The following is a 13,530-nucleotide window of genomic DNA, read 5'->3' as shown; positions in this document are numbered from 1 at the left end:
TTTACTGATCTCTCTGCTCTACCAACCCTAAACTACTGAACAATGAATGGGTTTAAAAAGGTTTACTTTTTTAGCAGGAACAAGGATGAACAAAATCCACCTTTGATTGTTTTCAGCACTAAAACCAAACAGCTGCAGCACAAAACAGACAACAGCTCACCACATAGGGGAAGGTAGTCTAGTGGAATGAATTTACAATGATGCTGAGGGAATGGGGGGCAGGCCCAGTATGCAAATAAATGATGCCAATGGGATAGGTGTGAGTTTTACTCATCAAGGTTGTACAAAAACATAAGGCACTCTTTAAAGGTCTCCATATTTCACTGGAACAACTCAATTCAGTCAGTCAGTCAGTATAATTCAACTGACTAAATAAACCTTAACCAAATGATCGTGTTTGGTGACCACCAGCGCTATACATTTTTATACCAGTGTAATGACATGCCGAAATGTGATGGAATTGCTGCTGCCAAGCTTTGTGCTAGTTTTTGTAGAAGGGAATATATGGAGCTGGTTGACGATGATCTTAATCTGCAACTGTCAGCTATCTTACCTAATTAGACATTGTGTGTCTTGTTGATAATTATGTTTTACACACATACCTTTTTATTATTACTATTGGCAGAAATTTGTAATCTTACATTACTTAAATCTCAACAGGCCATACCCTGTTTCATGATAACAATAGCCAACTTGAAGGCAAGACATGTGCTGTTCACACTTAACTTTACAAAGTCCTTTAAACACCAGTTTTGCCACTTCTGACCAAACGAAAAGTAAAATCACTTAAGCTTCACCCTTTCAGCGTTAGGTACTCATGAGACGGCAGTGTAGGACATGCAATAGCATTCTACAGAATAACGGTGCTCTCCTAATAGTATAGATCTCTCGGGAAACATTAAGTACGGGGAATATTGAACTGCTCCTCTAATATGGATGTGAAACTCAGATGTTTGATAGTAGTTTAATTTGCAATTCTGGTCTGCTGAAAACAAAAATAAAAATGACACTGTTGTACAGGTACAGGGTGCTTGGTTGAATTTAAAATCTTTATGTTGAGAGTAACAGTAATAGTTCTAAAAATAGTTTAAGTTAACTTTATCCTATGTATTAGTTTTTAAGTGTATTCTTTTTTTTACTGCATGTAAAATGGCTGCAATAAATTTTCTGTGCAAATCTCAAAACGATTGGACCTGCTGAAACACTACAGATTACAACATGGAATTTTGGTCGAAACCCATCCATACCCTGTCTCCATTCTGATTGCCCTTGCACATTTAGGACATGGGGTGTATTATGGACAGATTTGTCCAGTTATCACCCAGACAACTAAGCCAGGCCTGGTCCTTTCTTTCACATGCCTGGTGTGTAATTCATGCTGTTTCAGCACAGAAAGCCAAAATGTATTTATAAATTTTGAATATTTTGAGTAATTTAACTAACAAATCATAAATAACAATTCCTGACAAGCCTTTAAATAGGCTGAGAATTGCCTAGTCTGGACGATGATGGTGACGAGGCAAAAAAAAAAAGTTTTAATCAAACTCCATTCCATTCGACGATGTCCGCCCTCTAATGCACATGCGGGGTGCAATGCTTATTCACAAACCTACAGCACCAAAGATGCACAAACTAGTCTACGCGGCATTTCAAACACGTGTATCGTGGACAGCCAGCAACAAACCATTTTAAATCAACAAATATTGCGTTTAGAACAAGCTTTTAACCAAAAACCAAAAACTCTGAGTAGTAATTTTACCTTTAGACTTGTCGTTAAGTCTTAGAAAGCAGAGTTATATTTTTCTAAAAAGTGAACCATTCACAAACTGCACAGTTTGACGAGTCTTTAAATATTTGGAGAAATAACTAGACTCGTGGATCATGGTGAAGACACATAAATCTGTATTTGTTTTCACATCATGGCAGACTAATTCAAGAAAATTACATTCAACTACCTCCATCTAAACGATTTTGTTTTACTAATGGGAAGAACAAAAAAATGTTTTCAACAAACTCCATTCCATTCCATATCACAATGTCTGCCCTCTACTATGCATGCGAGGTGCTGTGCTGATTCATAGACATACAGCACCAAACATTCGCAAACATTCGTATATACAGCATTTCAAACACTGCTATGCTCGACAGCCAGCACCAGACTATTATAAACACTGTTTTTGAGAAAATGTTGTTAGCTATAACTCTGAAATAGTCGAAAACGTTGCAGAACATATAAAGGTTCTTGGTAATACCAGGGACATATGACCATAAAACACTTTAGGGGCTTCAGCAAAGTTCTCCACAAAAAATAGCCAATAAAATCATATTGTGGTCAGCAGTGAAAGAAAGGAAGCCACTCAACAGTTGCTCATATCCACAAGGGTCACAGTTTATTGCAAGAGAGTTCTATGTAGACGATGGGGTAACAACCATAGAGACTGTGGAAAAAGCTATTTAGTAGAGGAGAATGCTTTAGGGATTCACTGAAATATTGACAGTGATGGTTTCAGTTTTGGCACCAAAAGACCAACCAGCAACACATTGTGGCATTCTGTTATCTGTTGCCTCCATATTCGATCCTCTAGGCTTTGTTGCTCCATATCTCCTTGACGGAAAAAGAATCCTGCAGGAAATGTGTAACCAAGGTACTTCATGGGATGATCCAGTTCCAGAGAAACTGAGAGCAAGGTGGGAGCAATGGCAAGATGATCTTACCAATTTGGAAAGGATAAGCATAGCTTGATGCTATTTTCCAACCAATTTTGGGAAGACAGAACAGAATTGCATCACTTCTCCGATGCCAGTACCAGTGGATATGGTCAGTGCACCTACCTGAGATTAAAAATGAGAAAGGAGACATTCACTGTACTCTCATCATGGCCAAAGCAAGTGTTTCTCCAACCAAAGTTACGACCATACCTAGGTTGGAATTGACAGCAGCAGTAGTCTCAGTCATAGTGAGCAGTATGCTTAGAGAGGAGCTAGGCTACTCTAATGTAGAAGAATTCTTTTGGACAGACTCTAAAGTAGACTTTATATACATTATTATCTACATAATGGTGCTCGACGCTTACACGCCTTATTCACACAAATAGGGTGCAGAAGATCCGCCATGGTTCAAGCCCCCAGCAATGGTTTTATGTCCCAACAGATAAAAAACCAGCGGACAATGCCTCTAGAGGTACAACAGTGGATGGGTTGTTTTTATCTAATTGGTTCACTGGCCCCAGATTTCTGTGGAAATATAAAATCTCCATCACAACAGAAAGAATTCAGTAGCTCCCAATTGGAGACCCAGAAGATAGAAAAACTCAAAATCTTCAGACAAAGACCACAGAGCAAGCAAGACTTGTAGACAGACTATCCAAGTTTATCTGGTCTCATGCTATTAAGGGGGTAAGATACATTACATTTACAGCATTTAGCTGACGCTCTTATCCAGAGCGATTTACAAGGTTACTGGTATTACAGAGGTGGACCAACACAGTGTTAGGAGTCTTGCCCAAGGACTCTTATTGGTGTGGGGCAGTGTAGTCACCCAGACCTGGAATCGAACCCCAGTCTCCCACATGGTGTGGCAGCTCAGTGGCAGGTACTGGTGTTATTTGTTGCGCCACACCAACCACGCACCAGATACATCAAATGCATGCTTCAGAGAAAGTGAAAAGCAAGATACAGAGCATTTATTCATCAAAGACAATGAGAAAGAGATAAAGCTATTGGCCAAAGAAGGCCAATTCCTAAGCCATAACAAACTTGATGTCTCTCTGTATACAGATGGTGGGCTCAAAGTGTGAGGAAGACTCAGTCGCTCAACCTTTTTTTTTAATATAGAAAACCAGTGTGAATTTTTCCTAAATGCACCTCATTCCAGCTACGCAAGAAGCGTATGAGAGCGACAAATAAAGACGGTAAGAGGTGTTTTAAATGCCACCCTGCTGCTGTCCTCGGGTAGACTCGATGCATCACTATGGACCTTCTTCTATGAAGCCAAGGCCATTGTTAATGGTCGTTCACTTAATGTTGATAACAAACAGTCCCAGTAGTCTAGAACCACTCACGCCAAAACATTACCAAGAAATCTGTGGAGACTTGGAAGGGTCATAGAAACTGTTAGTGACAAGGATGAGAAGAAGAGCCAGAATATCTCCAGGAGAGAAACGGCAACAAAAACGGGCAACGTGTTAACAAACTCTGTGGTGGAATGTCCAGTTCAAAGGTTAGTCATATTGCTGGAAGCATAATGCCACAAATGAACTGTATGATAGTTTTCTGGACCTCATGTAGAGAAAAGCTTATTTTAAAGGGTGAAATTAATCAATTAGGCTAAATTTCAGGAACCACTAATAATTTAGGGGGAGTTTAAATGGCCTCACCGGACTTCTATTATTTATTTTTTTGTTGTAAATTTCAGCTTTGTGTGACTTGCTTAGACTAGGAATCTACCGCTTTGCATTTTTATAAAAAAAAATTACTTTCATTTTAAAGAAAGGTTATTGGCGAAAGTCGAGTATAGTATAGTTAGCAGGAATTTTGGCCCATTCCTCCTGACAGAACTGGTATAACTGAGCCATGTTTGTAGGTCACCTTGCTCGTACATACCTTTTCAGCTTTGCCCATATATTTTCAATAGGATTGAGATCAGAGATTTGTGATTGCCACTCCCAAACACTGACTTTGTTCTCCTTAAGCCACTTTGTAACCAGTGTGGCAGTATAGCTCAGGTCATTGTCCATTTGGAAGACCCATTTGCGCCAAAGCTTTAACTTCCTGGCTGATGTCTTGAGATGTTGCTTCAGTATTTCCACATAATGTTCTTTCCTCATGATGCCATCTATTTTGTGATGTGCACCAGTCCTTCCTGCAGCAAAACAACCCCACAACATGATGCTGCCACCCCTGTGTTTCACTGTTGGGATGGTGTTCTCAGGCTTGCAAGCTTCCCCCTTTTTCCTCCAAATGTAACAATGGTCATTATGGCCAAACAGATGAATTTCAGTTTCGTAAGACCACAGGACATGTCTCCAAAAATTAAGGTCTTTTGTCCTTGTGTCCTTTTTTATGCTTCTTCCTGGCAGAGTGGCCTTTCAGCCCATGTCGATACAGTACTTGACTGAAGACATTGTCATACTCGACTTAAGGGCGTGGACAGTGTCTTCTTTTTTAACAATGACTGGGAGATAAGGCGATTTAGCGACTGAGGACCAAGGCTCAAAGCAGAACAACCCGACAGCAGGACATTACAGCAGTCCAACCCTGATGTAATAAAGATTTGGCTAGTTGAAGAGTTCTTAGCCGTGACTAGGAGAATAGTTTATTATTGTTAAAAGAGGCTTGCTTGTTTCTGATAACATGGAACTGAAGGTACTCTTCTTGTAACAATGGCTCCCCCTTCTGGCCTCAAATGGTTTTGCAAATGGCCCAAACAACATGCGTCTGTGCTTCCCCTCTATGCTCTGTCCTCCACCTATGAACAACACTTGAAGCTCATCCAAAGACTCAATAGGACTCTTTTTAAGTACTGTTTTCAGAATGTAGCTGAAAAGTCTGTTACCTAGCCTTGATTCTGAGTCTAAGCATTGTACAGCTCTTCTGCGTTTTGGACCTTTGCATTGTTCATGTTTCTGATGTATGGATCTGCCCTTCATCTACCTGCTTATCCGTGCTTTAACATATACTTGCCTTGATCAGGAGAATGGTAAAGGCTTTAACACATCAACTCTGCACATGCAGCCTGCCTCACTCAATTCATTCCTTTCATTCGGTTTTAAAATTTCATTCTGAAGCACTGGATGGCGCTTTGTATGAAAGTGATCTGGAAGGCTATGAATAAAACTACTAGATGTGGGGGATCTTATATTACGCTTGGCATAATAGTGTGCATTAATTTAAGTGCCTAGATTAATTCCACAAAAATACATTCAACTACCTGAAAAGATTTTGTTTTTCATTAAAGGGAGCAAGAAAAAAAAAAAAGCATTTAACATACTCCATTCCATTCCATGCAGTGACGTTGGCCCTCTTCTGCGCATGCGAGGTGCAATGCTCATTCACAAACATACAGCAAAAGATATTTACTATTCACCATCTGGGTCTCTTCACAAGTCTTTAAATATGCTAAGAAATAACTTGTCTCGTCGATCATGGTGAAGAGGCAAAACTTTGTATTTGCATTCACTTAAGTGCCTAGATTAATTTAACAAAATTAAATTGAACTACCTCGACCTGAAAGATTTTGTTTTTGGCACATTGTATGAAAGTCTGGAAGGCTATGAATAAAACTACTAGATGTGGGGGATCTTATATTAGGCTTGGGATAATAGTGTGGAGATATATTACAATATATTACAACTAAAATGAAGTTCATAAGAGATGAAACAGTGATCTGACACTACTGTGGCCTGGGGAAGAACAGCTGCATTGTCTACGCTTACACAGCAAGGGTCAGAATGATGTCACCAGTCTGGTTGTAGTAGTTAGCAGACCTGTTTATATTTTGACAGAAGTTACATACTAATGCTGTTCTCAGAGGTTGCTGTTCTTTATCAACGTGACTATAAAAATACCCTACAGCTATTCATTTGCCAGTAGACACCACTAGGTTTGAAGAGCTACAGGGGGCTACAAAGGCTGTTCTCAAAAGTAGAACACTTGTCTAAGCCTAACTGGAGTTAAAATTATCAACATACTTTACAAATACAGAATGCTGCGTATTTATAATATAGGCTAATAAGTTTAAAGGGGAGTTCAACCAGTTGTTCAAAATTACTGCGTAATTCAGTTGATTAGATGGAACCAAAGATGGAGCCATTGAATCGCTGGGAATCCCAAATTAATCCCAATGTCAACACAAATATAGTCACATCAAATCATAAATGTCCAAACCCAGCAGTGGATCTCAATGTGTTCTCTCAGATCTGCAATTCTGATGATGGTATAAGAACTGTACGTGTGACAAAATGTAAACTCTCTCTGTAGCATTATGTGAAATTCATAACTGCTTCACATAACTTCCAGTGATGTGGATTTTAGAGGCAATAACTTCTCCAGACTGTTTTTTTGTCACCATCACCATGAACTATTTTAATCCTGTAGGTTATTTTAGAAGAGCATGTTTCATGTTGGGAGAACTCTGAATGACTTCATTTACATCTCAGTAATGTACTGATGCAGACATTTGAAACAATTTCCATTAAGATGACCCTATTACTATTTAATGAATAATAATATATTATTGATATTAATTTTATTACTAATAACTAATCTTTGCTGTGCACACAAGCACTGGATTAAACACAACAAAAAGAACGCTAATGTCAGGCCCTCGTTATCACCTCTCCCCCGGGGCGATCCCTATTTCTGTTTATGTTGCCCAGTTCTTTATTGTCTTGTATCGTCCATCGCTGCAAGTGTTTCCTTGTTTTCACTACCACGTCTGACCAGGCATGACAGCTAATGAAATATTCAGATGACCGTGATCTTTGATTGACTGCTGTTTTGGTGCTAAACCTTCTTTTGAGTGACTGTAAATACTGTGGGAAAATATACTGTTAGTTAATGAGCAGTTAAAATTTGTCTTATATGCAGTTAACCTGCATAAAGCCAGAGTTTCGGATGAAACTGCAATCTAGGTTAATGTGGGTGACTTTGATCAGCTTAGCTAGTACTTGAAGTGTACCTACATGATTTTGTGAGGATTCTTTATACTGGGAGAGTCAGATATCTATCTTAGTCACTGTGTATCAAAAAACATCATTCATAAAAGAAGACTGTAGGAACCTGGCAATATTTAGGCAGTATTTTATTTAAATGATGATTTACTAACTGAGGAAAAGGTGTTGCACTCTCTCTGATAACATTATTCAATTTAGGGTCATGGTGGCATTAAAGAGCTGATCCCCATCAGCTCTTGCTGGGGGATCCCCCAGAACTCCCCAGGTGAACTAGAACCCCTGGGTCTAGCCTTTATAGGAATATATTCCCTTTCCAAGGAATGACTCTTGATGTTCCCAACCGCAGGGCATGATCCGGCCTGAATGCGGTGGTGGGAAACAGGGAATGTCATAGAAGCGCCAGGCCAAACGACAGCAAACCAAGAGACGACCCACTGCTGGACATCCTTATTCTGTTCTGCAAATATGGGTGAAGCATACTCAAACTGGCACTCAAACTGGGACATACCCATGGACGAATGTCATGAGGTGTAGTATGCGTACTCTACCCACAACAGGCATTCTGAACAGGAAGAGGGGTTAGCGGGGGCCGGATACTGTAGGGAGTGCTCTAGGTCTTGATTGACTCTCTAGGTCTGGCCATTTGATTGGGGGTGGAAACCTGACGAGAGGCTTGCTTCCACCTTGAATAACCTGCAGAAGACCCCCAAAACCACCTGGCAAATTGGGGTGTCCTGTCTGATAACACATCCCAAGCAAACCCATGGGCTCGGACATGCTTAAGTTATAGCATGGCGGTCTCTCTGGCCAACAGGAGTCTCGGCAGAACAATAAACTTGCTTGCCTTAGACAAGCAGTCAACCATAACCAAGATCACGGTGATGCCCCTGGAAGGAGAGCAACACCGTGGCAAAGTTTATGGAAAGATGAGACCATTGGCCAGTTAGGATGGATAGGTGGAGCAAACCTGCCGGTTCAGTTCCGGGATCCTTGTTGCAGGTACATACCTTACAAGCTGCCATGTAGGCCCATAAATCTTGGTCCAAGCGTGGCCACCAGAACCGGCTACGCAGGACCCTTAATGTACAGGCCACCCCCATGTGTGCTGTGAAGGGGAATAAGTGCCCCAACTGCAGAACCTGGTCTTTAATGGCAGCACAGCCAATCACAAGAGCCACCTCTCAGATCTGACTCATTCCTAGGGGCTCGCCATACTGTGGGATCCACCCCAAACTGGATGGGAGACGCTATGCAAACCAAGACGGGGCTGGTCTGTTTAATGAGATGAGGAGCAACCAGAAAGCCCTGGCTAGAGCAGCATCAATAACATTCTCTGCTGCCTCTGAGTTAAAGAAGGCATGTAAAATGCTATTGATGACAGATGTTATGAAAATCAGCTTTACAGAAATCCAGGTCCAGACCCCTAGTGAGCAAGCCAAGGGCAACAGTGGCAAGGAAAAACTTCCTAAATGCATTAGGAAGAAACCTTAAGAGGAACCAAAACTCAAAAGGGGAACCCATCCTCCTCTGGTCGACACTGGATAGCAAGCCAATAATATCTAACAGCACTGCTATGCAGGAACGTAATAGACAGGCCACCCCCCAGGTGTGCTGTGAAGGGGAATAAGTGCCCCAACTGCAGCACCTGATCTTTAATGGCAGCACAGCCAATCACAAGTGCCACCTCCCAGATCTGACTCACTTCTAGGGGCCCGCCCTACTGTGGCTTCCACCCCAAACTGGATGGGAGACGCTATGCGGGCCTTGGGGACTGTGGTTGCTGGGGGCTGTTCCTTAGGGAAGGCCTGGCAGGAGAGAGCATCAGCAGTATTCCACCCAAACCTGTTCGAAGATACAAAGTCAACCAGGGTGAAGAACAGTGCCCAATTGGCCTGTCCAAACCAGGAAGGGGTGACTGGCTCCAATGAGCCAGTGCCACCACTCCTCTAAGGCCAGTTTGACAGCCAGCAACTCATGATCACCCACATGGTAACTGTGACGTCTTCTAATTCAAGTTCGCCTGGACATCTCTGTATTCCGAGGACGCTAAAGACAGGGATTCTAGACTCGCAGGCTGAGAACCCATGCCTCGAAGTCCGGTGGACCTGCTCCAAGATGAGGGGTCTGTTTAATGAGACCAGGAGCAACCAGAAAGCCCTGGCTAGTGCAGCATCAATAACATTCTCTGGTGCCTCTGAGTTAAAGAAGGCATGTAAAATGCTATTGATGACAGATGTTATAAAAATCAGCTTTACAGAAATCCAGGTCCAGACCCCTCGTGAACAAACCAAGGGTGACAGTGGCAAGGAAAAACTCCCTAAATGCATTAGGAAGAAACCTTGAGAGGAACCAAGACTCAAAAGGGGAACCTATCCTCCTCTGGTCGACTCTGGATAGCAAGCCAATAACATCTAACAGCACTCTGCCAGCCTGGCCTTCTGATCACCTACTGGTCTCATACTCACCTGTATGCCATCTCCAGCAATCAGCACACACTGTGTAAACACTTCTCTAGCATCTGGCTCTGCATTTTAAACTGGCAATATTTTGGGGCGTATGCCAATGCTTAGATGAGGCCTACGCCATGAGATGTTTCTCTCATCCAGGTAGTTGAAGCCGAGTGTCTTGGCTAGTCTCCTGCCCTGGCAATTCAGTAACTGTGAAAAGAGAGAAGTAGTGTAAGAGACACACAGAAATAATCATATCTACAGGTGTTACTGATTTGCTTTATAAATATTTTGCTTTTCATTGAAAAATCAACTACAAGCTTAATTATATTTTATTTAATAAAAATGTTTATTATGTAACACCAGAAACCAAGAACTGTTCACTATTTTAGAATCTTTTATTTTTGAGATGCACTAGTGTGTGCAACAATTCCCCTTATTGAATTACATGTAGTATAAAATCATTTCATTTGTGGTTTATATTCAGGCTAATTTATGTCTGCATTTATTTGTTCCGTACCTCACTATCAGCCCTGCGGCACCTGTTTGTTTTCTGTTTTTGTTTATTGGACCCTGTACTTTGCTGCCTCGTTTTGTTTGTGTTGGTTCGTTTTGGTTTGGTCATTAAAGACTGTTTCTCTGCATTGCTCTGTCCCTGCGAGTGTTCCCTTGTCTCGCCTAGCCAGCATGACACTCACTGGTGTTCATAAATCTCCAAGTCCAATGGCGTCCATCTCCTTTCCCATTAGAATCAATCTAAACTTCACCTTTTCCTGGCTGAAAAAGAATAGACAGACATATGGTGTCATAAAGCCATGCAATTTACTCCCCAAAATATGAATCAGCACATTCACAGACTGATGAAACAGACTGAACACTTCATGAAGCTCTTCTATCATCTGATGCATAAAGTGATTAGTGAGAACAGAGAAAGGAGCTTCCATAAAGGCTTTGGTTTGATATTTGATAGTATCAGTCTGATGCAGAGCTGCTGAAGGGGAGCACGCTTCAGTAAAATGTTCCGAACATAATACCGGTACTCCTGCTTTTGGCCGTCTATCGCAAGTCGCCAACGGAAGGCCCCAGACCACATCAGCCATACGGAGAAGAAAAGACTGAAAACAGCCCACACTGCAACCGCATGGTGGTCCTAATTTGGATATAAAAAGACACTGTATGAGAACTCCTGGAAAAGTACTGCTGCAAGTAAAAGGGCTGATCATCCTGATCATCTGATGATCCAGGTCCAGATCTGCAGATCAGTTATACGTCAAATGCTTCCTTCTTTATATTAAACCTTTCTTCAGTCAATCTGATCTATTCAGTTACTGAACATACAGTGAATAATAGGTACTTTGGAGTATTTACTCACCCCCGCACCAGTGCTGAAGTACGTTGCAGTTCCAATTACAGAGACCATGAAGAGCAGAAAACCATACCAGAGGTTTTCATGAAAGTATTCCAGCACAAATACTGCAAACACATACATCAGCAGAGTTCAGACATTCATTTAAACGACTGCATTCAAATCATCTGTAAAGTGGAGTCTCCAACTGTCTGGAACATCTGGAAGAACCTCATTCTTGTTGTCACTGACCTTCATTTTCCCTCCTGAATGGAAAACTGTTGCTCTTCTTCATCTTCTGAATCAGGGCCTGCTCAGGACTTTCATGAAGGGCGTTTTCAAGGTTGCTAAAAATGGCTGATTTCATGATTCTGTGATAAACAAAAACACAACTATGACCACTACAAAACTACTGTGAGCACTGTGATCTTCTTATTGGAAAACCTGATGATTTACCTGAACTCAAATTGTTTGATGATGCCAATTGCCTAAACCATTTAAGTTCAATAGCATTTTTTTTGTAAAATTATTTGAGTTTAAATTACATCATGGACTGAACACAAACTAGGAACTGGTGTTATATGAAGGTAACTAAAGGAAGTGAGTTTTAATTACTCTGCTTATGTTGATATTATTTTTAACCATTTTCACAACTGGATTGCAGGTGAGAACAATGAGAATCATAATCCAGCAAATTTTACTGATCTCTCTGCTCTACCAACCCTAAACTACTAAACAATGAACAGGTTTAAACAGGTTTACTTAAGCAGGAACATGGATGGACAAAATCCACCTTTGATTGTTTTCAACACTAAAACCAAACAGCTGCAGCACAAAACAGACAACAGCTCACCACATAGGAGAAGGTAGTCTGGTAGAATGAATTTACAATGATGGTGAGGAAATGGGAGATAGGCCCAGTATGTAAAGAGATGGTGCCAGAAGCCAATGGGAAAGGTGTGAGTTTTACAAGATTGTACAAAAACAAAAGGCACTCTCTAGAGGTCTCCATATTTCACTGGAACAACTCAATTCAGTCAGTCAGCCAGTATAACTCAACTGAATAAATTCACCTTAACTCAAAATATGACGAAAAACTGATCTTACACAAATGAATTGAGTGTGTATCTCAACTATTCATTTTAGAGTTAGTTTGAGTTAATCAGCTTAAGTTATCCCAACTGTCTAGTGTTTCAGTTATGGTACGTTAATAAATTCAGTAAGAAGTGCAGTTAGACTTTACAGAGCTACAGTTTGAGCAGCACTAAACTACAGCAGCCATGTCTTCATCTTCATGTGTTCCTCAGTGACAAGCAGTGAAAACTCTGAACAGAGAACACACACTGAAGCTGCTGAGTGTGTGTGTGTGTGTGTGTGTGTGTGTGTGTTTGTAAAACCGTGATCGGGAGGGAGCGTCTCTGCTCCGCGTGCACAAATGCGCTCACACCAGCGCTGGGCTGTGAGGAGCGCGAGCTCGACTCTCTCTGCGCGCGCAATTACTCAACACGCTCGCTCGTCCAGCTACTTTTAAGACTTTGGAGAGAGAGAGAGCGCAGAACACCTGTGCTCCATTCACTCCCATTCAGCTCAACCACCTTAATTCACAGCGGTCATCACAAGAACAACGACTACAACGCTCCACATTTTACACAGCCCAAGCCCAACTGTTTACACTCTTCACACTGCTGGTGAAAAGCCTGTGCTCTTCTCCTGGGTGAAGAGTCTATGATGTTTACTGAACAGTAGGTTCAGGGTTCGTCAAATATGAAGGCGCTTCTTCTGAGAGCCGGGTCGTGTTTTTCTGCTGCTGAAAGAATCCGGTTCTGGTTCTGATTTGAACTGGTTTAAATGTGGATCTTACCTTTTGTAGGAGGTCGTCCGATCCGGGTAAACAGAGAGAGTCTATACGAGCGTCCTGCTCCTCCAACTTCTGACCATCAACTAGAGCAGCATGGACACACGCACCTTTGTGACGTCATAGACACTCTGGAAACTACGGAAACCGTAAACCGCAGCTTTCTATTAATTAGCTGAGAATAATGAAGACACTGAAGACCTCCTGAAT

Source organism: Salminus brasiliensis, chromosome 2, assembly GCF_030463535.1.
Source record: "Salminus brasiliensis chromosome 2, fSalBra1.hap2, whole genome shotgun sequence".
Lineage (NCBI taxonomy): Eukaryota > Metazoa > Chordata > Actinopteri > Characiformes > Bryconidae > Salminus > Salminus brasiliensis.
This window is presented reverse-complemented; position numbering follows the sequence as displayed.